General features: G+C 45.2%; 1 long non-coding RNA gene across 1 annotated transcript; it reads right to left on the reverse strand.

The window, feature by feature from the left end:
• Nucleotides 1-427: 427 nt before the first annotated feature.
• Nucleotides 428-11,101, reverse strand: LOC135826328 (uncharacterized). Its single transcript, XR_010555257.1, has 4 exons — nucleotides 10,927-11,101; nucleotides 4,804-4,893; nucleotides 1,739-1,780; nucleotides 428-735 (listed from the first exon to the last, which is right to left on the reverse strand). It is a non-coding gene; the product is annotated as an uncharacterized LOC135826328 (long non-coding RNA).
• Nucleotides 11,102-11,169: the final 68 nt, after the last annotated feature.

The following is an 11,169-nucleotide window of genomic DNA, read 5'->3' on the forward strand; positions in this document are numbered from 1 at the left end:
TTTGCATCCAAGGAACAGCTATGTTGGAGATTTTCAATTATCTTATAACGAGTTGAAGTGTCGATAATTATGTTGTATTGAGGGTACCCCATATAAGTAGGAATCAGTGCTTCTTGTATCTTTAGTTGAAAGTCCTGTTACAAGGTGAGTCTCATAATAGGATGACCTTGTTGATGTTGATTATCTACCAACAAGGGAGGACCTGTAATGCAATTCTTTAAATCATGCATTGCGAACCCTCCATGTGAGGTAACCCCACTCTATTAGACTATAGCATCGTATTGGCCTAAGGCCATCGTCAGAATAAAGATTTAAAACGAAAACTGACAGCAGCAGGAGTAGCAGCAGCAACAACAACAGCAATAAGCTTACTAAGAGAGTCGTTCGTGCTCCGCAGCCAAAGAGGTTTAATATCAAACGAGAACTGGTCATAAAATCCTGTAGATGTATGCTGGTAAAACTCTTTGGTGCAGTTCATGGAGCAAGTTGTGTTGCGTGAGCAGTTGGCAAGGTGCTTTATGATTGCGTCAGACTCCTGCAAGGTGAACTTGACCCTACGTACGCTCTTTTGAGGTTTGAAACTTGTCAGTCGCATGAGTACATGAGCGTCATTGATTATGGCGCAGCGGGAGAAGTCGAAACTGTAGCCGGGGGAATCAACGTAAAATTCTGGACGGATGACGTCGGCCATGACATTCTCCTGGTTCCGCAGGAACTCAACAGTTAGAACGGTTTCTAAGGAGAAGAAGAAGAAGAGAGAAAGATAAAGCATAGGCAGTCCGTTGTTAATTATGAACGTAGGTGCAGGCAGGCTGTGTTAAATGATACTGTAAGAGTTGAAAGTGTGAAGAGTCTAAAGTGTAGCGATTTGCACAGGTTTCCCAATCAGCGAGCACACAGTACAGCGAGCACACACCTGTATTTTCATTTATTTATTTTTTATTCCTTTTTCTCTAGCACAGGGGAGAAGGAACACCATACATGTAACATTTCTTGAGATATCAATAGGATATTTTTCGCTAACACGTTAGATATTGTGCCCCGTTCGAGATTCAACGCGGGGATACACATGTAACATAACCTGCATCCTAGTCTACTTGGTCAGCTTTGATCGTGTAAACGCACGAAAACGAAAAAAATAAATGCGGGACTGCAAGCGGAAAACTGGCCGTGCGTTGTCGTGTAAACGCAGCCTTAGACCATCCCACTATGCTGGTTTATACTGTAGAGGCAGAACATTTCGTCGGTCAATAATTTCGTCCAACTCCAAAGAAAAGGAGTTCGTCCAGTTGAAAATTTCGTCCATGGATCATAAGAATGTATTGAAAACCAGGGCAAATCGACATTAGTCCTACATTTAATTTAGTCGAAAAGCTCCTTGGACGAAAAAGACGAAATTAAATTCCAGACGAATATTTCTGCTTAAACAGTACATCATCATGTGAGGGGGCTGTGGCGTACTATCCCATACATGTCCCCTGCCATACTGTCAAAGAGAGCTGGACAAGTGCATTCAAGAACATAACTATTCAAATAGGGCTTTCAACATCAGGATGATAGCGTGAAGCAATTTGCCAGAAGTTTGTCCGGCCTTTTCGTCAGTTGTCATAGAAAAAGTCGTGACGTGTCTTTTCGGAAGTAGCGCGATCAAGGCCTAATGGCAGTAATGCATCCCCGAAAGGCCCCGGGCCGGTGGCAAATACTAGTGTGGACTGTGATGCCTGCTATATGTTCTTACCTGGGGTTGGGCGCTGGAAGTGGGGACCGTGAAATTGGTTACCTGTTGGAAAGAAGAGCAGAGTGTTTGAAAAGGAAACCAGTGGTTTCTTTCGCAAGTTTAAATGTTCATAATGGCCCCAGCAGGCAGCATATACCTCAATTAACTACTTGGTCCGTGTCATCAATATTGTCGCTTATCTTTCGACAATTTGAACTTACATTTGGGACAATGCGTGAACTTGAGGTGATAAACTTGGTACGGTGGAAGGTAACAAGCCATGAGGAATTTATTGTCCAAGGAAGGATTCATACTTTTTTAGATCCACCTTGTCTCTGCTCTCGGTGCTGGTGACAAAATTATTTAATATTTTTGCTCATGATCGAGTCCCTCGCTCTCGCAAGCTCATCCCTTCCTCTCCGCTGCCTGACTATTTTCTACAGGGAAGTCAATCATTACAGTTGCCTTCTCTACAGGAGTTCGCGTCGGCAGCAAATCAGTTCAAATCAGTTGCCGTTCTTTGCAAGAATAAAGTTTGAACGACAACGCGTACGGTCCTTGTAAATCTCCACCACGCGCTGGATACTCTGGGAATTGAGCTGAAGTGGATTTAATTCTGAGTAGCCGTTTATTATCTTGTGCTACTTTCTTGTGCGTCGCGCTGCTGTTGCGTGTGCAGTGTGACAAGAGGTATTTTTGAATTTTTGATGCGGCACGGTATCAATCAGAATCACCCACCCCTCGCTCTCGAAATCCACTCGAAATCTAGCTAGACCTTTCAAGTACTAAACCAACTTACTAACTAAAAGTGGGATGAAAGGGGCTGCTAAGTGAGCATTGGCGACATAAAAACCAAGCTGAAAGATAAGCGACAATATTGATGACGTGGACCAACAACTGTGCAGCGAGCAACAGTTCTTGAGGTAAATCGTGCGTATGTCGAGCCATGATCGCGGTAATTTCAAAAGCGTGCAGTGTGACTTGAGTATTGAGGATTTTGAGACTTTTCGTCATGCTGACTTGCTCAAATTTGCATGGGTTCCACTTTTAAAAGTTATTCTCAAGAGTACACAGCTTGAAGATCGATCGGCCTTTTCACTCTCCTTGTATCCAGTGTACTTCCTCACATGCATATGGTCATGTCCGGGTTCGCTATCTCTTAAACTGTTTTCGGGCTAAAGGATTTCGCTAAACAACCTACGCAAATTGATGAAATGGATTTCATGAGGTGGTTGGAACCGTTTTCCATACCCTTCCGTGAGAATAATCCAAATTTCAAGCCGATCGGCCAATTTTTGGGGTTAAAGGGGCACTCCGGTAATTTTTTCGGTGGTGTGTTCTCTTCATGGGGGCCTTATATGGCCCCCAAGGAATGGGGAATCGCGAAAACTAGACCCAAAAATCGATATATGAAGCCAGGGAGGGCCAAGTTTGTCTCCTCCTTTGATGGTTTTGATGACGTCACGTTTGCTTAGTATTCAAATTCTCTGCATTTGAAGATCTTTTCGATCGAGAAGATCGAGGGTTTTTTAATTTTCTGGTGATGAAGAACGATGTTTGGTCAACATTCCCAAGCTTCACAACTGCGACCATACTCTAAGGAACATGAAGGACCTCCTGAGGTGCCCCTGGTAGAAGCGCAGCCTGATGAAGGCCAGGAAATTGGAGCGGACGACTTCACTGGTCAAAAAGGAAATAACGATTGGTGTTCCTGCCAGAAATGTGGGGTGATGCAGAGGGCAGTCGATTACCTTTGCTGTCAAGAGAGCGCTGCAGCTGTTAGCATTGGCAGCCCTTTGACATGCGTTACACATCACCCCGACTTCGCGTCAGCTTGTCTAAATAAAACTGTTCTAACCATATGCCTCACGGAGATCCTCGTACTCAGTGAAGTCGTCCGCTCCAACCTCCAGGCCCTCATCAGGCTGCGCTTCTACCAGTGGCACCTCAGGAGGTCCTTTATGTTCCTTAGAGTATAGTCGCAGTTGTGAAGCTTGGGAATGTCGACCAAACATCGTTCTTCAGGAGACTAACTTGGCCCTCCCTGGCTTCATATATCGACTTTTTGGGTCTATTTTTCGCGATTCCCCATTCCTTGGGGGCCATATAAGGCCCCCATGAAGAGAACACACCACCGAAAATTCCCGGAGTGCCCCTTTAAGCTTCCGCTGCAGAACAGTTAAAAGCACTAGATATCCCAACCTGTGGCAGTGCTCCCCAATCAATCACAGACATCTATGCATGGTATCTATGTACTTATTCAGCATACTAAGCATTCTATCATCATCTGCATCCATTACAACACTCTGGATAATGCAGACCACTCAAATCCTATATACATGTATAGGATTCGACAAAAAACCGACCTGTCCTCTCTAAAACGGCCCTATAAGTCAAGCGATAATACCGGCATTCTTGATAACTTCTGAAGAGAACCTACCGATACTGCCCTAACACCTTACGATAAAATTTAGGCACACAACTTATCCCGGGCGGAAGTAGGGTCATGATTATTTGAAAAATTTCAAAAAATCCTATACACTCAAACGCCTCTTATCCGGACGCCTCAGATACGGGCACGTCTCTCTACCGGGCACCTTCAGCTTGAGTTCCTATAGCACAAATGCGTCGAATTTGGTTTTTTTGAACTTTTTTCCGTATGTGGAAGTGCTTATGAAGTTATGTTTCACTGCCAACCTATGTAACCCCCACATTTTTATCAATGGGTTCCTTTTGTATCCTCAACATGTGCAATACGTGACAAATAAACTTCTTCAAAAAATGATATCATACATGGTGGATGAGTTATCCTGAGATACGGGCAAATCTGAGATACGGGCAGTGCCCGGTCCCAAGGTGCCCGGATAAGAGACGTCCGAGTGTATATAGAATTCGACAGTTTAAGAGATATCATATCCCATGATGTCTATAGACGTCATCTGCGGACGGGGGTGCGGGGGGGGGGGGGGAGAGGCATTCTCCATGACGCCTGACGTCTATAGACGTCACCAGCGTTCAATGAGCTTAAAAACAAAAGAAGAAGAAAATGGCGACAGTTAGCATGACAAATAAGCGACTGAACTTACATGTAAGGCTAACACACCGTTGTTGTGCATAATTGGTACCTGGAATAGCAATGCACCTGAGGTCGTCAAAGTTACCACTTACGCATCTTGCTGTCCCATAGACCAACATGCAACAGAAAATGCATGCAGGCATAGACATCGGCGCGCACGCACGCACACACGCACGCACACACACACACACACACACACACAATCACATCCATAACAGTATAACTCTTTTTGCATAGTGACTATTTCAGAATGCATTTAAATATTGATGTCTCTTTATCTGATCCTAATAATTATGTGGGCCTCAACCAGCGAAAACAGCCCTTAGATCCAACATTTTCAAAATCTCTTTTTGGTTAGAAATTTGTGGAAACACATCCCCTGAAGGACCTCAGCAGAGAAAAAGTTCAATATTCCGATTCAAAACGTGTGTATACACCAATATACAAGATGTACTCCTAATTGGTGCAACTTATGTATACGATGCATGTGTACAATAAATATTCAGCATTCTAAGGTGGGTGGGCTTTTGACTACCTTTGAAACAATGCAGTAGGCAGCTAGAATGACAAAGAATAGCTGAAGACTGCGGAGACATGATCGATATATTCGCAGCTGCATCCTGTGTGGAGTCGTTCCGCAATCTCGTCTTCCATTTCCATTTCGTCTGGGTACTTTTTTTTTTCTTGTCAACGATTCAAAAAAAGTACGCGAAACATAGGAATTACTTGGTGTGGCCTTAGTGGTTTTAACAATAGCTTTTATCTTCTGGTGGTAACAGAAAGATGAAACTCTGCAGGCACCTCAATCAAAGAAACACCTTGCCAAATTTGAAGGTAATCCATGAAGCCGTTTCAATTTTTTGATAGCAGTGTTAGGTACCTCCTCCCGTGCAATCTTACCTACAACCTTTCCTAAGCTGGCCGGCATGCATGCACCCGTACTACGTCATGCTCACCTTTCGTTCCGTTAGCCTGGGTAGCTACTTGCGCGCCCATGTTTGCCATAGCTACCCAGGCCCTTTATATTGCGTTGTTTCTCAGTCGATCTCGCTCTCTTCAATAATCTCTTTCTCACTCTTCAATGTAGTCGTTTCGTTCGTCTTGGTCTCTTGTCTCGTCGTCTATAATAAAAGTCGTTCCACCTACCTGTCCCGTTGTGAATTGTATCGGAGTCTAAGGGGCCGTTTACATGAGGAAAATAAGCCCGGGCTTATTCGCCTCGGGCTTATTTTTCAACCGTTTACATGACGGTTGTACGGGGCTGAGTTAAGGTGAGTGACTGCGAGTTCTGCGCGCATTATATTTTTCAAATCGCACATGAACGCAGTGGTAAATGTTCGTGTTTGATGAAATTTGGATCAAGAAATGCCGGCTCAGGTTTCTACTGCCTTTCCAATTGTCACTTATTTTTCGAGAAGGTGGAGGATGGGCTAGGACCTTCCACTGGACAAAAACCAGAAGAAAACATACCAAGAAATAAATAAAAGAGACGCACTGTCCACGGCCACATTCTCTCAGGTTCACGAGGCAAAATCGAAAAATACGGAAAAACTCGCTTATAAGCCCTTCTTGACCGTTTACATGACAAAATAAGCCCTGGGGCTTGGATAAGCTCGGGGGTCAAGGGTAGGGCTAGTTCAGCTCGGGGCGAGCTGAATAAGCCCGCCTGACCATGTAAACGCGCGCTCTAAAATGACTGGGTGACTGATCAAGGCGGGCTTATCGTAAGCCTAGGGTTGAATAAGCCCGGGCTTATTTTTCTCATGTAAACGGCCCCTAAAACGTACTCAACATCAGTTATATGCAACGTATTCAAAACGTATTCTTTCTAGACCAAGAGTGGCATATATAATTAACCCTTTAAGAGCCACAGGAAATTTTCAAAATTCTGCATTTTTTCGTGTTCTTTGGATCATAGCTTCAGTTCTACTCACTCAATCCTCACAATCTAGGGCTTCCTGGAAAGGTCTCCGCGAGACGAAGAGAATGAGGTCGATCATGATAGCCAGCACACCGTCTATCCAGCGCTAGATCGTAGCGACAGTACGAAAAATGCCCCAAATGCGTCCAATTGCGTCCCGCTCCAGATATTTCATTTTACTCGATCGTGGAGTTCCAATTTTTTCGCTGTGTACTCTTGACAATATCAACAGTGAAACCCGTGCAAATTCGAGTAAGCCAGCTTGACGAAAAGTCTCAAAATTCTCAATACTAAAGTCGCACTGCGCGCTTTTGAAATTGCCGCGATCGCGGCTCAATTTACGAGTGATTTATCTCAGGAACCGTTGCTCGCAGCGCTTCGCGGATTGTTTCTCCCAACAGGTGAGAGATTTCTCTTTGCCCTGGATATTTCGATCACTGGATTTGAGCGAGATTGGACTGAGTTACGATCTTTTGAAGTTTTGCATTTGAATGCGTCGTTTACGACGCATTCAAGTATGGGGCGGCTCTTAAAGGGTTAAGATACTCAATCTGCGGACAGCATGCTGACTCGTTCTTTGTGACATCATCAGTGCAGCACAGAGGAAATGAGGCTGAACCTGATAGCAATGAAAGTAAAATATCCAAAGCCAGATTTCAGGCCCGAACGTACCTTGCCAGAGTGCTCAAACTGATTAATAAAGATAGAAATGGTTACTGTACCATACTTTTCCAGACGTATCGTTGTTCTGAACACCATCGTTAGTGGATAAAGAATGGAGGGCTTTGGGTGGTGGCACGAGTTAATAGGGGGTGATGGTGGTGAGATGAGGTGAATTTAGCTGGAATATTACGTTTCGTTCTCTCGGTTGGAGGCGGTTTACATGACTGCAGTGCATCCCGACGGGTAGAGAAGCACATGATCCCGAGAGCTTGCGGTGATACGGGAAAAACGAAAATCGATCCGCACGGCAGGATGCACGTACAGTACCTGTAGTACAACACAGTGCACGGAATGCCACGGTGTGCATTTCCACCCCACAGCCCCCTCATGGCACCGGGACCGTACCGGGATAGCCGGCGGGATACGTTCGTGCCGAAATATGAGTACATGTGACTGAATCTCCATGAATCCTGCCGTCGTGTAAATCGCCTCTAAACAGAGCCTCCTACCGTCGAAACGGTGCCAAACCAACGGTATATTGGGTATTCGGCACGAGCACCGTTCGATATAGCATAAACAGTGCACTTCCTTGAAGTTGTTAAAGATTCAATGTCTGTAACGACCAAATATCACCGGACATGGTGTAGCAGACTATGGTGGTGGTCTACCCCAAATTTCTGGACGTCACCTCGCTGCTACTGGCCTTGGAAGATGGCCTTCGTAATGGTCGGCATTGGACAGGTTGAATTGATGGATTCATTCGAGGGACTCGGCAACTCGCCAGTCTAAAGTTCGAAGGGTAAACATTACTAAGAAGCTCATCGGTGTGCGAACATACATGTAGTTGGTTTGGCTGCGCTGTGTTGTTGTGAGAAGCAGTGACCCCTCGCTCTTGTACCTTGTTTGAAGGTGTTTCAGTTCGTAATTTTAATTTTCAATATCTAAGGAACAGACGGTTTCTAGACCAAACTGTCACAGGGGTGAATGGGGTCCACCCAGGAACAAAAGGACCCAACTTGGAGCGAAATCGGAATATTGGCCATGTCCGGTGATATTTGGTGGTACAGACATTGGCTTTATTTTTTTTGGTTAATTTGCAAAATTAGGCCGAATGCGAAGGGAAAGAAAATCTAGGGGCTAGGACCTTTTCAAGCACGCTAATAACTAGTTAAAGTGCAGAAGCGAGCGCGGAGCTAAAGCTGGATTGGTAACTTTCATACCTCCTGTTTACTCCACAACCGTGACCGGCGCATAATGATGGCATGTACAAGACTCTGTGCGTGTTCAGCTCAAATTCGTGCCTCGTCAACGTCAGCATCAGTGCCATCAAGCAGTACCCTTTGTCCCAAGATATCTTCGGGACAGTCTGTTCAAGCTTTTGTATTGGACTCGTTCTCTACACTTTGTGACAGTTCATGTACATGTATGTACAAGTAAGCAGGAATTCTTATGTTGTAGCGTTGTTCTCTCTTATTTTTGTAGAACCAGTAACTGAGAATAATTTTCTTTAATGTTCCCTTACACTGTCGACATAATTATCTCCTGTGTACCGCTTTAGTAGCACAAGGATTATGCCATTTGTCTTCTCCATTCTTGTGCAATCATCCATAATGTAGGTTAGTTCTCTTCTTGTTACTATGACATATTTCATATTCGATGTTTGAATTCTTTATTCTCACGATGGCACCATCGCCAATAAGAGATAAATTTATGAGAAGGTGGATGTTTGAATTCTTTATTCTCACGATGGTACCATCGCCAATAAGAAATAGATTTATGAGAAGGTGAGATTGTGGGTTAAACAGTTGGAAAGTGATTTACATCACTTTGAACTTTACAAGTATGGGAGAGGGTGAGCGCTGCAGGAGCAGATTGAGTTAATCAGCAGTGAGCAGATTTCTTGTTTGAAGGCAGGTCGGGAGGAGACGTCACGAATGCTAGCAGGGAGGGCATTGTAGTATTCTAGGGACTTGTACAATGGGGAGTCTTTACAGCGATCGGTTCTGGAGGGTGGGAGGTGCCAAGTGCGTGCGTGTCGAAGGCTGTACTGGGCCGTAACTTGAGCGGGGGTGTTGAGCAAGCGTATGTGTTGTGGGGCATATTGGTATTTTATGGAGTGAGCAAGAAGGGTGAGCTTCACTTTGCGGCGAGAGAAAATTGTCGGCCATTTGAGCCGATGGAGCAGTGTTTCAGAGGAGTGTGGAGGGAGAGACGGAGGCATATTCTGGCCGCCTTGCGCTGGATTCGCTCAAGACGGTCAAGGGCTGCGATTGAGAGCGGGTTGACAGCAATGCATGCATATTCAATTATAGGCAGGATATATGTGTTGTAAATGAGAGAGAGAGTGATTTAGTGTGTAGAGTTGATTTGAGCCTAAAGAGAATATTGAAAGATTTTACGGCTTTCTTCAGCACAAAGTCAAGGTGGGCTGACCATCTTAGGTCGTGCTGAAAGATGATGCCGAGGTGACGATGTTGTGTTACTGTTTCTAGAAGGGTTTGGTGAAGTTTTATTTCGGGTAGTCGTGGTGGGGGTCGGTTAGAATGGTAGAACGGGAGGATGATGGTTTTCGTTTTATTGACTAGCAGGTGCCAGCGCTCTAGCCATTCTGCTGCGGCATCGACGCTTCTGTGTAGCGCAGCCTCACACTCAATGTAGCTGCCTGCAATGGCAATTAGTGCGGTGTCGTCCGCGAACTGGCTACACGAGGATGTAGCATTTTCACAGGCAGTGGGCAGGTCAATGGTGTACGCCAGGAACAGAAGTGGTCCCAGGACCGAGCCCTGGGGCACTCCCGCTGGTATTGGTATGAAGGCGGATGCTGTGCCTTCAACCTGCACCCGCTGTCTGCGTCCTGTCAAGTAGGCTTTGAGCCACTTGTGAGCCTTGCCGTCGACACCGTAGTGGCTCAGCTTTTTCAGCAAGCCTTGATGCCATACACGATCAAAGGCTTTACTAAGATCGTGTTGGTTGCCTTGCTGCTTTCTCTCCCTTCTCCTCTCACCTAAGCCATTCTGCATAAGCAAAGCTGTGGACGCAGCATACTGCTGCTACACTTCAATGCGGGAATGCGCATGATGATAATAATAATAAAGCGCGATGGCACAATATCACATCGAGCGAACAGACTTTTTCATGTCGCGAGAAGAGCCTTCGATGCACAGCACATTGCAGCGAAAAGCGAAACCTTACACGAGCCGGAGCACCTGTGTCACATGCACCTGCCGTATAAAAAGCGATGTGCATCGCTAGTCGCAGAAGTTGACCTTGGTATAACTTGCCGTGATGTGACCTACGATGGAGCTGCGACAACCTTCGAGGCAAAAGTTTGCAGAAAAACCTCTTGATCCACGGCTATGACATTTTTGTACCCCCCCCCCCCCCCACACACACACACACGTGCACACTCACCATAATCAAGGAAAAAAATTATTGTTTCCGCTCCCGAATCAAGTCCCTGGTGAGAATGCATATCCACTATGCATGTTGAAGTGATGACGTGAAGCAAGCAAAAAAGAAAGAAGCATCGAACCCATTACTAGTACTCACGCTTCAAAGTTGGATTGTTTTCGAAAACGACGGGCTTAGAGAAGTTCGCATAGACAGTGTACTTTTTGGAGACAAATTTTCCATTTTCAACTGCAAAACTCATGTACGAAAGAGTGTCGTCAGGACAATCTAAGCGACAGTTCTCAGCACTGGTACAGAGGCCATTTGCCAGAATCTTTTTTTCCACTTGATCCGCGAGAAGGTAGGCTCCACAGCGGTTCGTGATTAAAAAAGGTGAAGATT

The sequence above is a fragment of the Sycon ciliatum genome, chromosome 10, assembly GCF_964019385.1.
Source record: "Sycon ciliatum chromosome 10, ocSycCili1.1, whole genome shotgun sequence".
NCBI lineage: Eukaryota > Metazoa > Porifera > Calcarea > Leucosolenida > Sycettidae > Sycon > Sycon ciliatum.